Below are 12,324 nucleotides of genomic sequence, written 5' to 3'. Positions count from 1 at the left end.
TTCAGTTCAGTCTTTCACTCGTGTCCGACTCTCTGCGACCCCATGAATCGCAGCACGCCAGGCCTCCCTGTCCATCACCAACTCCCGGAGTTTACTCAAACACATGTCCATCGAGTCGGTGATGCCATCCAGCCATCTCATCCTCTGTGGTCTCCTTCTCCTCCTGCCCCCAGTCCCTCCGAGCATCAGGGTCTTTTCCAATGAGTCAATTCTTCGCATGAGGTGGCCATTTTAGAGCCGTAGAATTCAAAGCTCATAGGAATCTTAATGATCACCTAGTGAAACCTCTCATGAAGCATCAGTTCTATGGCCGTGATGGCCAACTGTCACAATTAGGGCTCCCCTTTCCATAGTAGAGATTGATAACTGGGAGGTGTCTTTCTAGCCAGGGACCACATTTCCCAGTCTTTCTGGTGTCTAGGTATGATCAGTTAGCACCTCTATCTGATATCTAGGTATGACCAATTATCAGCCATATAACATGAGCAGAAGTTCTCTTTATTTTTCCTCTACCCTTTTCCACCCTAATTCAGAGGACACTGAAGCTCAAGGAGATGGTAACCAAAAATAGAAAGTGCCTTGAATCACCCAAAGGAAGAAAGCTGTCTGCCAACTGGAACACTCATACATGAACAAGAAATTATCCGAATTTGTGTTAAGATAGCAGCATTAGATATTTACTGTTTTCCATAGTTAGCATTATCCTAAAAAATAAAATTATTTACAAGCCCCATACCTCCAATTAAATAATATCAAGGGACTTGCTCCTAGCATGGCAGTTCATTTCGTGTTTGGAGAGCCTCTGACTTTGGAAAAAATTTCTCTGCATTGAGCAGATTTTTTCCTGTTAGTTCAGTTTCATCCTGGTATGCCTTTTGAACACACAAAAAACTGACCTTCCACTTATGTCAGCCTCTAACACATTATTACAGATGATCTCTGTTATAAGAGAATGAGTCTTTATAGAAATTACATTTCCATTACAAGATTCTAAGTTCCTCCTCTCAGGCAATGCTTGCAATTTGGGACAAAAGACAGGGGTTTGATAAATACTGAATATCTTATGGAAGCTTGTCCTGATTTTGGAATTGAGTTGTCACATTTTTTGGAAGTATTTCTCAATTCACTGAGACCAAGTTAGGTTATTTCCCTGTTGTACCCTCACAGCAGCTCACAACTTTTTCTGTTATAACCCACCCCACATGATATTATTATTGTAAATCTATCTGCATCTGAACTAAGACTATAACTAGAAGAAGTCCCCTACCACTCTTTCATTCTACCTGGAACTACAGCTTATATAATAATTCCACGGGATTTCATCCCCATTATAGTCCTTCAGTTTGTGCTATAAGGTGACCTCAAGATTCTCTTAGAGCCCAGAAAATAATGCTCATGTGCCCTTCTTTCTCTTTCCCTTAGGTTACCCCTCAGTCTACTTTGCGGGTGCCTGGAAGTCTCATGTTCCTGTTTCCCTTGCTCACTCATTTTCTATCACTCCCACTACACACACACACACACACACACACACACACACACACACACACACCCCTGGTTCATCCTACCTGTGCTTCATTTCTTGCATTTAAGCACAGCAAACATAATGTGTTTAGAGCACTACTGAGATAACAAATTTTAAACTTGCTAATAATATTGACACCGCTTATAGCATAGCTTGAGAAATCACTACATAAATTGAAGAAAGTAAGGGAACACCATTAGACCACTGAGGTATGACCTAAATCAAATCCCTTACAATTATACAGTAAAAGTGATGAATACGTTCAAAGGATTAGATCGGATAGAGTGCATGAAGAACTATGGATGGAGGTTTGTGACATTATACAGGAGTCAAGGATCAAGACCATCCCCAAGAAAAAGAAATGCAAAAAGGCAAAATGGTTGTCTAAAGAGGCCTTATAAATTGTTGTGAAAAGAAGAGAATTGAAAAGCAAAGGAGAAAAGGAAAGACATACCCATTTGAATGCAGAGTTCCAAAGAATAGCAAGGAGAGATAAGAAAGCCAGACATCCTAGAATGCGAAGTGAAGTGGGCCTTAGGAAGCATCACTACGAAAAACGCTAGTGGAGGTGATGGAATTCCAGTTGAGTTATTTCAAATCCTGAAAGATGATGCTGTAAAAATGTTGCATTCTATATTCCAGCAAATTTGGAAAACTCAGCAGTGGCCACAGGACTGAAAAAGGTCAGTTTTCATTCCAATCCCTAAGAAAGGCAATCCCAAAGAACACTCAAACTACCGCACAATTGGACTCATCTCACACGCTAGTAAAGTAATGCTCAAAATTCTCCAAGCCAGGCTTCAGCAATATGTGAAACGTGAGCTTCCAGATGTTCAAGCTGATTTTAGAAAAGGCAGAGAAACCAGAGATCAAATTGCCAACATTTGCTGGATCATTGAAAAAGCAAGAGAGTTCCCAAATAACATCTATTTCTGCTTCATTGACTGTCAAAGCCTTTGACTGTGTGGATCACAATAAACTGTGGAAAATTCTGAAAGAGATGGGAATACCAGACCACCTGACCTGCCTCTTGAGAAATCTATATGCTTGTCTGTAAGCAACATTTAGAACTGGACATGGAACAACAGACTGTTCCAAATAAGGAAAGGAGTAAGTCAAGGCTATATATTGTCACCCTGCTTATTTAACTTTTATGCAGAGTATATCATGAGAATGGCTAGGCTGGATGAAGCACAAGCTGGAATCAAGATTGCTGGGAGAAATATCAATAACCTCAGATAGCAGATGACACTACCCTTATGGCAGAAAGTGAAGAACTAAAGAGACTCCTGATGAAAGTGAAAGAGGAGAATGAAAAATTTGGCTTAAAACTCAACAGTCAGAAAACTAAGATCATGGCATCTGGTCCCATCACTTCATGGGAAATAGATGGAGAAACAGTGGAAACAGTGACAGTTTATTTTCTTGGGCTCCAAAATCATTGCAGAGGGTGATAGCAGCCATGAAATTAAAAGACACTTGCTACTTGGAAGAAAAGTTATGATCAACCTATACAGCATATTAAAATGCAGAGACATTACTTTGCCAACAAAAGTCCATCTAGTCAAAGTTATGGTTTTTCCAGTAGTCATGTATGGAGGTGAGAGTTGGACTATAAAGAAAACTGAACACTGAAGAATTGATGCTTTTGAACTGTGGTGTTGGAGAAGACTCTTGAGTGTCCCTTGGAGTGCAAGGAGATCCAACCAGTCCATCCTAAAGGAAATCAGTCCTGAATATTCATTGGAAGGACTGATGCTGAAGCTGAAACTCCAATGCTTTGACCACCTGATGTAAGAAGGCCTCATTTGAAAAGACCCTGATTCTGGGAAAGATTGAAGGCAGAAGAAGAGAATGACAGAGGATGATATGGTTGGATGGCATCACTGACTCTGTGAACATGAATTTGAATAAACTCCGGGAGTGGGCGATGGACGGGGAGGCCTAGTGTGCTTCAGTCCATGGGGGTCACAAAGAGTCGGACACGACTGAGCAACTGAACTGAACTGAACACCCCTCTTTATGGCAAGGAAAACTGATGTGCGATGGAAGATTGAGGAGCTGGAAGGGGTAGGAAAAAGAATGAAAGAATTTGAAATCTCCTTCACTGCATGTGACTCTCAAATTTGTTTATGTCTTCTCTTCCAAATTAGTATATATTTACTTAGTCATTTATTTAAAACTTCTGTAACATTTACTAAATGCCAGGATTATTCTAAGAGTTTTTGCAAATGTTAACTCATTTTACCCTCATAATCACTCCATAATGCAGAGTATCTTGATGTCCCTATTTTATATGTGAGGAAATTGGAGACAGAGGTGTTGTAATCTGCCTAATGTCACTAACAAGTAAAAGCTGCCTCAGGATTTCATGGATTCACAAATTTATTATAAAAATAAATATATTAGATTATTTAAAAATGTATTATAAACTGTTAAGGACATCAGTCCAATGTGCTGTTGTCACAAAGGTCAACAAAATGATGAGTATTTTCAAACAGGTATGGTAAAATACAGAGCAGACCACATTTAGCATTTGCCCAGAAAACAGAACAAATATATTGCCCTCTGAAATGCAATGCTCTTCTAATTCCTATACCTCTAGAAACAGCCTGAGAAATAAGAACAAATCTAGGATGTGAACTTTTTAATGGCTTAGAGCATGGAAAGTGGTAATCATAGAAGGACAGCCCGAAAAGATTTAAATTACACTATGATTATAAAAAAGCAATTCTCTGCCATTAGTATCCCATATAATATTTAACAACATTTCTTAATTTAGTTATACATACATATTTAAAGTCTCAGATTAAATAAAGTAAAATGTTATTTTAGAAATAATGTTTCTTCTATCTCACATTTCATGATACAATTATGCTCAAACTCTTCATGTGCACTTTTAGTATGAATAACTCTTTCATTATTAAAGTCACACTTTGAATCATCTAGCACAATTTTACAAAGTACATCCTCTTCACTGTCATTGGAATCATTTGAGCTGCAGTACTTTGAATCCATTTGTGATGCCTCACCAGAAACTGGATTTCAAATCACAAGAACCCATTCACATAGCACTTGGATAATTCATTTCATTCGCATATTATAATAATAGCACTATAATTTATTACATGTTTTCTCTACAATTTAATTACCTATCTGTTCTGTCTTTTAAAGTTGTTCACAATGACACCAAACACTTGGAATTGTGAGATTATACCCCCCCCCCCAGATAATGGTTAAATTACGAATATCTTTGTCTCCTTTTATTTTAATAATTTCATCAGATGATTTCTTTAACCAACACAAGGTAGCATTGATGGAAATGATTTGAGTATAATTTGTCTTCTTTGAAAAATACTTTGTTGTTTAAGAAAATATATTTCAGAGAGCATGCCATAATATGAGAGATTGTAGGCGCAAAGGTAACAATTCCTTCTTTTCTAAGAGATTATTAAAAGACTGCTTACACATACAGATGTTAATTATGAATTTAAAAATTATAATAAAAGCCAAAACTTTATTATTTCTTTTATACTTTATTGCCTAGGGCTTTGATTGTTCATGATCCAAAAAGATACCAAACATTCATTGAACGTTTACTGTGTACTGAGGGCTGATGTATATGATTTCCTAGAGAAGTAAAATAACATTCAGGTATAAATTCAATCATGTCAAGCTTGCAAGTGAATTAATTGGTACTCAAAAAGTTTTAAATACCTTGTTTCCCATAATTACTGAAGTGATGAATTAGAACTGAGATGTCTCTGAATCTAAAACCCTCGTTTTTTCTGTCATGTCAGAAAGCTCAAACTATTAGAACAAAGACCTATATCTCAAAAGTTTAGAGAGATAAATATAAAATAGAGTATATGTTACTTTATGTAATACAGGAATTTATGTTTTTATAACACTTTATCATTTTCATAGTCTTTTGCATTTATTAGCTCATTTTATAACTGTAAAAATTAAATATCTCCCAAGCAAGGTGTGGTCTAAAAACATGAAGTGACTCATTAGGGGGAAGTATTCCTGCAGCCTGTCCATTATAGTATGTTAACAAAACTTAGAAGTCTATCCATCTGAAAGGTGAAAAGTGATATTTAATTCTCATTTTATCTTGCATTTCTCAAGCAAGACTGAACATATTTTATTGTCTTCAGATCCTATGCCTTTTTTTCCCCCTGTGAACTCTGCATTCATAACTTTAATTCATTTTTTCTATAGGGTATTTGCAGCTTTTTGTTTCTGTATTTTAAGCTTTTTATATATTAGGGGTTTTAATCCTTTGTGTTGTAATTTGCAAATATTTTTCCATATTTTTGTTTATGTTTTTATTTAGTTTATAGACTTTATTGTCATTACATGATGGAATTTTGGTTTTTGTTTACTTATAAAGTCAAATTTACTAACCTTTTTCCTCATTGCTTCCAGAGAGTGAGGTAAATCTTGTTTGCTTTTAGGTTGTGAAGGATTTCTCCTGTGTTTTCATCTAGTCTATCTATGGTTTTACTTTTCACCACTAGTATTCATTTGGAACTCATCCTGGTACATAGTGTAAGGAATAAACCAACTTATATCCTTTTCTATATGTCATTCCAGCTCATCTGTTTCTTTTTAATTCTTATATTTTTTAGTATGATTTCATACATTATCAATCATAGAGCTTCCCTGATGGCTCAAATGGTAAAGAATCTGCCTGCAATGCAGGAGACCCAGGTTCAGTCCCTGGAGAAGGAAATGGTAACCCACCCCAGTACTCTTGCCTGGAGAATTCCATGGACAGAGGAGCCTGGAGGGTTACAGTTGATGGGATCACAAAGAGTTGGACAGGACTAAGTGATGAACTTTCACTTTTCAATCATTAACAGTTTAAATGTCTGTAGAATTCTTGGTTGGAAATCATTTCCTTGGGATTTTTAGCACCCAGCATCCTCTTACACACAATCCTGCTCTTGAGACATTCCATGTCATTCAAATTTCTTTTTTGGTGAGGAGGGGACTGGTGTATGAAATCTGTTTTTTCTCCCCTCCTCTCTCTTCATGTCTTTCCTTCTTTATCCCTCTCCTCTCTCTTTCAGGTTAGGATCTTCTCTTCTGTGGTTTTGAAGTTTCATGCCAAGATATCTTTCTGAGTGTATTATTTTTACATTGTGTTGAACACTTTGTGAATTTTTTCAATCTACAACCATATATCCTTTAACTTTTAAAAAATTTCATATGTTATTCCTTTGCAATACCTAGCTTTCATATTCTCTACTTTCTTTCTAGAAATAACTAGTGGTAAATTGTGGATTAATTTTCTAATTTTCTTACTTACTTCTCTCTAGTGTTCCATCACTTTGACTGATTCTACTTTTCAGGAGCACTCCTAAATATTTCTCTCCAACTGTAATATGGACATTTATATTTCTATTGCTTTTTTCAAAACTTTCTCCCTGAATATTCTATTATAATAGTATTTTTGTCTTTGTTTCTTGGAAGCAATATTTTTCTCTTATTTCTTTGGAGATTATAATTTTGGAATGTGTATTTTATTTTTCCTACCTTCAAGGTCAGTTTCTTCTAGGTCCATTTTTGTCTTTTTGCTTTAGTCATCCTTTTACATTTTGGAGGCCTTCCTCAACTATCTGACATCTTTGGCTTTTATTTTTAAGAGTGAATGTAGGACTTTCTCTCAGAAAGCCCTGTATGTAAAAAGTAGGACTTTCTCTCAGAAGTTTCTTGAAAAATAATAGGAATTAGAGGTTGGCATTCAGTGGAAGCCACCAAATATCAATGTTCGAATATCCTATCTCCAGAAACAAATTTTCACTTTACTATGATGGGAGGGGGTGGATAGAAGGAAGGAACAGAGCAGGTGTCTCTGGTTGCTGCGCTTGAGAAGGAAGTTGAAGTATATCATAATATGCTATGTCAATTCTCATTTAATCTGTTTGTTTTTAACCCATATCTCAATCCTGTACTCCACTATAACCACTGCTATCCCAGACTGATGTGTATACTTTCTCCACAATATAAGCCTCTGTTCTACCACCAGGAGAGACCACACCTAACTCCCTAACTTCATGGGCAGGAAAGTTCACATGTACCCCCAAAGACTGTGTGAAGACTTTTGTTTAACTCCACTTCACGCAGTGTCTCACTTTGCCTTCCACATGTGCCTCAAATACTGAATTTCTCAGGGTTTTGAAGAACGAATTGGCACATTTCATAACAATGTCCAAAACTGCAGGTAATAAGTTATAACTTCATCCATTCCACTAGGACAAGTAACTCTTGTCTCTGCTTTTTTCCCAAATGTGTCAAATTCTCGCACCTACTGTTATCGCCTTTTCTTTTTCTGCCCTTGAGGGTTAATAATGGTTTTTAGTTCTTTACTTATTTTTTAGTGACTGATTCTAGCCTACTTCAAATTTTTTCTGCCAAAATATTCTGGTCCAAAGTAAATATACAAGTACTATAATAATCTTATTTTGTCACCCACAGATAGATGGACAAATTCATAAAGAAATGAAAAAAGGAAACAAGGAAAAAGGAAGGAAGGGAGGAAAAGAGACAGTTTAGATTTAAGAAAGGGTATGACTTGCAGAGACTATATGACCCAGACATTTAATGTAAGAAATCTTGCCAAGTTATTATAATCTCTGGCATTTCCACTGAAAAAGAAATCCCCATGCCTGGCCCCAAAATTACACCTCCTGGCAGACAGTGTGAGAGCCCTGGCTGCCTCTAACTATCATATATTCTCTCCCCTCTACCAGGCATTTTCCTGGATGAAAAGAAGAATTGGTAGAGTGAAGTGGAGGAGAAGGGACTGTGTGGAAGTATCCAGCTCTCCTCTTTGCCCAGCAGGGCATGACTATGCTTTCTTGCCAGCATTGGGAAACCAGCACCCACAGAGACCCTTCAACAGAGCTGCTCTGAACAGAGTTGGACACGGTCCCTAACTTGGTGACCTTTTGAAAGAAATGTGCTCCCCAAATGCCATCAGGCACTGCCAGGATGGCTGAAAGGAGCCTTTAGTGGGTTTCCTAGGTTTCTGCAAACACACTTCAAGAAGGTTATATGTGGTTTGTGCTGAGATGGTAATAAATTAAATTATAGCTCTGGACTAATTATCTACCATATAATGGTAGATTGTTTCACTCCCTGAAAAATCAGAGACTCGGTACTTTTTCAGCTGCCTTTGATTTTCCAAGCAGATGTCCTAGAAAATTTTAAAGAACAGGTCCTGTTCTCATCTGAAAATCTGCCATCTTGTAAACACAGCAATTTTAATAGTCAAAAAAATGTTTATACTTTTACTATGCCATTCGCTTTTAAAGTATCAAGTGATAGCAGATAAAACTTCTTTCCTCTCAAGTATCCTTGCACTGCCCTCGTTCAGGTTCTCATCCCTGCTAGTTTACTGCAACAGTCTTCTATCTACCCTCAACTTTAACCTTCCCCTTGATTCAAATATTGGGCTATCTGACTTCAAGAGCACGCTCTTTCTTTCTAGCCTGCTCAGCTGATGTAATAAGGAAAGGAATGCACCTCTGAGTAAATTAACCCTCTTTCTCTCTCTCTCTCCCTCTCTGAATCCCTCTCTCCATCTTTCTGTAGTTCATGCTGTCACAAACCCTAGAAACCCACTTTGCTTGTCTTTGAGTGCTTAGATAATCTACTACAGTATCTGATACATAGTAAATGTTCAAAGAATATTATTAAAGAAATAAACAATTAATGTACTGAAGTCACAATTTTATATCAAGTTGTGACTTTCTTGAATAGATGAAATACCTGAAGTAAAGGAGCAGACAAAGCAAATAACTGGACTGAGTGGATTGTTCCAGAGTCTGCACTAGCTGGATGTGTTGGAGAGATAAAGGAACAAGGTAACAAGAGTCCTTGGTGGTCATCTGCTTTAAATATAGCAGTGCGTACATGTCAACCCTAAACTCCCAATCCTCACCTCTACCCTTAACCCTGGAAACGTAGGTTTGTTCTCTAAACCTGTGAGTCTATTTCTGTGAGTTGACTAAAGAGAGAGGATGAAATGGTGTTCCTGGTGATCTGGGGAAGACAAGAAGTAAAGACTTAAAGTGACTCATAGTTTTGAATAAAATGGATAGAAGGCCTTGAAATATAAAAATGAATGTAGTGCAGGTGAGATGAGCAACTTGGATACAAAGAGAATATAGAGATATACTTATGGGTAAGAGGTGGAGAAATAACAGACTAATGCAAGGGGCAAGAATGGTCACAGAAGGAGACTGAGAATTATATTAATAGAAAAGTTAAAGCAACTAGGATACATCAAAATCACAAGGCAGTATTGCCAGAGTTTAGAATGGCATCCATTCTAGAAGACACCTGCCAATGCTTCGGTGAAATAGCTGGTCATACTGACAGACGATACATGCCTTGAACAAAGTAAGGCTTTGGCATGAAGGTGAAAGGGGCATGATTTATTCTCTTCTCAACAGACAAGATCCTAAGCTGGATATAAGCAGGTAAGATTTGCACACATGATTGACTAAAAAATGCAGAGTATTGAGTGTAATATAAACTGCTACAAAAGAGTTGGAAGAGCACAAAGAAAGAAATATTGAGTACATACTGTGAGTCATTATGGACCCTTAAAGAGATCTTGTCTGGAATGGAAAATTCTTAAAAAGACAGGATTACCAAACCACCTTACCTGTCTCCTGAGAAACCTGTATGTGAGTCAAGAAGCAACAGGTTAAAACCAGACATGGAACAACTGATTGGTTCAAAATCAGGAAAAAGACTACATCAAAACTACGTATTGTCACCTTGCTTATTTAATTTCTATGCAAAGTACATCATGTGAAATCCTGGGCTGGATGAATCACAAACTGTAATCAAGATTGCTGGGAGAAATATCAACAAGCTCAGATATATAGATAATATTAATACCACTCTAATGGTAGAAAGTGAAGAGGAACTAGAGCCTCTTGATGAGGGTAAAAGAGTAAAGTGAAAAGCAGGCTTAAAACTCAGCATTCAAGAAATTGAGATCATGACATCTAGTCTCATCACTTCATGGCCAATAGAAGGGGAAAATGTAGAAGCAGTGACAGATTTTATTTTCTTGGACTCCAAAATCACTGCAGATGGTGACTGCAGGAATGAAATTAAAAGACACTTGCTCCTTGGGAAGAAAGCTATGACAATCCTAGAAAGTGTATTAAAAGGCAGAGACATCACTTTGCCAACAAAGGCCCATATTGACAAAGTTATGGTTTTTCCAGTATTCATCTATGACTGTGAGAATTGGACCATAAAGAAGGCTGAGCACCAAAGAATTGATGCTTTTGAATTGTGCTGAAGAAGACTCTTGAGATCCCTTGGACTGCAAGGAGATCAAACCAGTCAATCCTAAATGAAATCAACCCTGAATATTCACTGCAAAGACTGATGCTAAAGCTGAAGCTCCCATATGCAAAGAGCTGATCCACCTGATGCAAAGAGCTTACTCACTGGAAAAGACCCTGAAAGACTGAGGGCAAAAGGAGAAGGGGCCAGCAGAAGATGAGATAGTTAGAAAACATCACCATCTCAGAGGACATGAATGTGAGCAAACTCTGTAAGATAGTGGAGGACAGAGGAGCCTGGCATGCTGCAGTCCGTGGGGTTGCAAAGGGTTGAACACAACTTAGTGAGTGAATAGCAACAACAAGTAAAAAGCACAAGAAATATGCTATTTTTTGTTCACTTCTCATTACCTATTACTTCTGACTGTATGTGTATATTGAGTTCTTTATAACAGACTTATATATTGGCAGAGATTAATACATGCCTCAATAGTCTGATTCTAGGAGTGAAGGAAGTCTCACTATCTCTTTTCAGCCTGAAATGCAGCTAAGGGGACGGGTTATAGGTTCAGAAAGTCATATGAATGTCATTTCTGCAGAGTAAATAATAGTTTAACTTCTCCATGTAGAGAAAGGATGGATAGTGGGAATGAAGACGGCATGCCAAGAAGGAGAAAAATTAGGTTACAGGACATTTTATTGGAGATAAAGGCATTAAGATGTGGAGAAAGAAGAATGCAGAACAGGGTAGGTAAGCTATCTCAAAGGCAGCTCTCCCTTGCCACTCACTGTCACTAGGGACCTGGGCTGTTTTTGCTTGTTCTCAATGACTCATGAGCCAAGCACTCTGGTTCCACTTCCCACTGTAATTGGGAAACTATGCTTTTGACTTGAATTGAGGACTATACACCACTAGAGCCACAGCAAAAAAATTAAACAGAAAAACAAGGTAAGCTAAATGAGATACATAAGGTGCTTATTTGCTGCCTAGTTTAGAATATGACAACTGCAGAATCCTGTATCAGAGTCAACTGTTAATTTTTATTTCTTCACATTATCTCTTTGCTGGGAAATATAATGACTGAAAGGTTTTCTCTCCCTCCCCACCAATTTCTTTCTCACTGTCTATCTCTTCTATATTTCATCTGTCTTTCATTTCTATCTCTTTCTTACTCATCATCATCCTTCTCTTTTCCCACCCCTTCCCATCCCCTTCTTCTTCTGTTTTTCTCATCTTTCTCCCTCTTCCCCACCCCCCACCTCTCTCTCTCTCCCTCCCTCATTTGACTATTTAAATTAACTTTATGTAGGTATAATTTACATACAAATAGATATCCATTCTAAGTATACATTTTGATGAATCCTGACAACTGTACACACTTTGGTAACCATTTTCACAATCAACATACACATTATTATGACTCCTGCCCCAGAATCTCCCTTATACCCTTTCTCAAGCAATACCCCTATCTCTGATCCAAG

Source organism: Muntiacus reevesi, chromosome 1 (genome assembly GCF_963930625.1).
Source record: "Muntiacus reevesi chromosome 1, mMunRee1.1, whole genome shotgun sequence".
Taxonomy (NCBI): Eukaryota; Metazoa; Chordata; class Mammalia; order Artiodactyla; family Cervidae; genus Muntiacus; species Muntiacus reevesi.
The sequence above is the reverse complement of the archived record's forward strand: the minus strand, read 5'-3'. Positions refer to the sequence as shown.